Genomic DNA, 4,248 nt, shown 5'->3' on the forward strand with positions numbered 1-4,248 from the left:
TCACTTGATACTGAAATAAAAAATAAATAATTTTTTATTTTTAATTTTTAAAATAAACCTGGTGATTAAAGGGTTAAAAATCTAGTCAAACGTGTAGATGCGTGTACTGTTCACCATAGTTCAAGTGCGGCAGAGTCTTCAATTGTTCAGTTATTGGCAATCATCTGTCATTCTCTGGTGGCTATTTCAACCTGATAAGTACTTGATATCACCACTTAAACTGGTAATAATAATGGTACCTACTTCAGTAGTGATTTACCGTCATTAATATTTTATGCTATAATACTGCACAACCAGGATTTATCCAAAGCCTCATAGTATTTTCATATTGAGGGATGACTGCTATGTTAGTGCACTAAATAAGAATTTAGTTTGATGTTATTTTCCATCTGCCTTAGTTGTTAATAGTTGGTGGATATCTGGGCGAGGTGATTATACTCATGGCACAAATGCACACTCCTGGTTAGCTTCAATAAATTTTTATTAATTTTCAATTGAACAACAATAGTATACAAGAAGCCTACTTATGGGGAGCTAATTGACCTCTTTGAAGTCACTGCAAGTGCAAATGACCTTTACAAGAAATTTCATGACCAATATCCAAATATTAAAGTTGGAAGAGTTGACAGGTTTTATGATACTGTATGCAGAATTGCAGCTCCAACGAAACAATCACTCACTGGAAAATGCAGTTTAACTGGATCACCACTCATTTCATATCGAAAAAGATGTTGGGAACCTCGAATCAGAAACAAATATGGTAATAATGCAAACGTTATCATATCATGATTAATTGTGTGCAATTTTAATTTTTAGTAGATGGTGAATTACTGTTTCCTAGTATGCTTAAAGATTATGGATTAGATGAAGACACTTTAAAATCTTCATTTAATGATTTTTGCAATGGTAAAGAAAATCTAGCATGGTCTCTTGAAGGTGTTGTTCCTACTTATAAGTTCTATCATATTCTTCATCAGTATCTGAAGAAATGGCCTGTCACACGAGGTGCAACAAAAACGAGCATAGGTAGATTTTATATAGCTATTGATCATCGTTTAAGATATGAAGGTGTACGACCAGATAACATCTATCGATTTATTGAGAATATTTCAAAAAATACAGAAGATGTGCCAGTAATGTATCAGAAAGATAAATTGATTTCCTGTTCTAGTGCTTTGGAGAAAAGTGCAAATGAAATGAAAGATATAGAATCCGAACTGGCTGCACTTAAAGAAGAGCTTATTGACTCAAGAAAACAATTGAAATCTGTAAAATTTGCGCTGAAAGATGTCACTAACCAAGCAGAGCTCTATAAGAAGCAGAGAGATTGTGCTCGTCAAAAAGCTAGGGAGTACAAAGATAATCAGCAATTATTACTAGAGGAACTCTCTGAAATCCAGGAAGATTACTGTGACCTGTCCAAAGAGGTAGCTACTATTAAGCAAGAGTTACAGTCTAATTCATTAGGGAAAATATCTCATGACGAAACTTTTACTATTCAAACAAAAGAAGGAAGGAGATACTCTCCAACAATAAGAAAACTATATTATAACTTACTTGCTAAGGAAATTCCTGCTTCAAGAGTCAATGATATTATTAAGACTATCGTGAAAGGCTTGATTCCATCCGTTTCCATTGACCAACTTAAACTTCCAAAAAAGGCATGTGCCAGTTACATGCGTAAAGATGAATTACAGGTAATGAGTGCTGCTCATAAGGCAACTGTTTTGTGTGAACATGCTGCCAGTGGAGTTCCGTTTCGATTAAATACTGATGGTACCACTAAAGATCTTAAGAAGGTGGGTGGAGTAGGCATTAATGATATAGTCATTTCTGTCAATGAGTTACCAGATGGAACAGCAACTACTGCAATAGCAGATGTAACTCGAGAGCTAGAAAAACTACGCAGAATAGCTAATGATTTAAAGATACCAAATGCAAATAGCATCAATTGGACAATCTTTGCAGCAACAAGCTCAGATTCAGCTGCATCACAAAGAAAGTTTAATCGCTTGATAGAAGATTGTCGTATAAATGACGAGGCAATATTTGGATCAGCAAATTCAGCAACTGTGGATATTATTGAGAGTTTCTGCTCTATGCATTTAGCCGTCAATCTTCGCAAAGCTTTTTTAAGTGGAATGCTAGAAGAGTCTGCTTTCTCATCTAATGACAGGTATCATCCACTAGACACATTTGTACATGAGTTTTGTAAAGTTTTTGGGTGTCATGGAGTGCCAGAATATAGTTGCGGTGTTGCTTTTAAAGATTTTCTGGCAGTGAGAGCTGACAAATCAGATGAGAGCTATTATAGTTGTTGCACTACCATAACAATGGAACGTCAGGTTGGCAGCCGTTATTTTGTCTCTGCAGCCAATGCCTTGAAGATTGTCTACCTAAGAAAAGCAGCAATTGAATTTTTAGAGTACACGGGAAAGAATGAAGGTACAAAGTTAGAAAAAGAGGTTTATATCAAGCTGATGAATGATGCTCAAATTTTACTTGCTAAAGCAGATGCTTTGATGTTCTATCACATTTATGCTAATCTGGTGGAGCTTTCTAAGTCAAACGATCTTAATAAATCAGTTTTGGATATGAATCTACATTATCTTGAGTTAAAAATTTTCCTAGAATTAGTTGAGAATGATCCTAGTATTTTACTGAAAAGAACTGCAGTTGTCTTTACATCAGAAAAGAAACTATACAATCGTCATATCCCTTCAAGGTCATTGATAATGCATGACAAACTATTTAAAGAATGCAGCTCTTGTCTCTTTCCTTTATTAAAATCTGGAGTTATCAAGATGAAAGAGAAACTATGTTCATATGCTCAGAGCAACCTGCCTGGTGGGGTATACTGGCAGCCAACAGATCCTCAAGTAAAGAAAATTCTCTCTCAAATGAAACCAAGTAATGATTTCTGTGAATCCCTTCTTGGTCTAAATGATTATCTTACTACTGCTTTACCTAATTTACACCAGGTAGCTAAGTCAAGTCTGATACAAGTAAAGAAGAACAAGAGTTTAAAGTGGTTTGATAATCTTCCTGACAATCAGCAATTGAGTATTATTAATTTAGCTGTTGAAAAAAGAGAGGCTGTCAAATTAGAGAGCAAGCAAAGGAGTGAAGAAATAATGTCACAGAGAAAGGAGAAAATGATTAAAAATCACCAACGTCAGGAAGAAATCAAGAAAAAGCTGAAGATTGAGCAAAACAAGCTCTCTCAAATTCACCTCATTACATCTTCAAAAGAACTTCAAGAAGCCATTAAAGTTATTGAAAGCAGAGAAATAACAGCTACTAAATGGAAACAAGAAGTGAGGTCATTACTAAGTAATCAAATAAAGATGCGCAAGAAGTTGCTGAAACAAGACATCGACATAAAGTTTAGTATTTTAAGGAGGCAGCGACCACTTTCAGAAGTTATACTAGAATTAAGTTGTTACATTGATGAACATGCTGATGATTTACCACCATTTCTGTCTGATCCTTATATGCTAGTTGGTCATAGAATCAGTCATAAGTTTGAAACAGAGGAAGGTACAGAAGTGCAGTGGTACAATGGTATAGTTCTAGATTATGACACATGTTCTAAAACTCACACTGTAGTTTATGACGGTGAAGAAGATCAATATTGTTTTGATCTCACAATAGATATTGTTAATGGTGACTTAACTGTAATATCATAACTATTTTATATCATAAAAACACAATAAGAATTATTAAAACTCTCTTTTCATGTCACACTCTTTTTCATGTCACTCTCTCTACCTTCCCTTCCTCTCTCTACTTTTAATATTCTATTTCTGATTTTAGTTTTGATGTAGTATTCTTGAGACATACATATGCTTCTTTAATTTCTTTCAATGCCTCTCTTATCTCTTTTTTTAATTCAGCAAATTCCTGCTTCAGTCGCTCAACTTGTACTGAGCAATGCATCACTTCTTTATGTAACGCATTAAGATCCCGTTTAAAAATACAAGAAGGTGTGACTTCTCCACCTAAAAAAATTACCTCAATGAAGGGCTAATATAAAGTGCAATCAATATGGCTTTCAAAGCAAAAATAAGAATAAGTATGCCATTGCAACTTTCTGAATCCTTGCTAAAATATTGACCTCTGAATGAGTTAACATTAGGGAGGGGGACTTATTAGGGTTGGGAGGAGCTTTGCTAGTCTTGATGATAAAGCCAAATGATATAAATTGACAGTCTTTGATGTATTATACCTGATGCTGATGATCTGAGC

This window comes from Amphimedon queenslandica, unplaced genomic scaffold (genome assembly GCF_000090795.2).
Source record: "Amphimedon queenslandica unplaced genomic scaffold, v1.1 AMPQUscaffold_13039, whole genome shotgun sequence".
In the NCBI taxonomy this organism is placed as follows: domain Eukaryota; kingdom Metazoa; phylum Porifera; class Demospongiae; order Haplosclerida; family Niphatidae; genus Amphimedon; species Amphimedon queenslandica.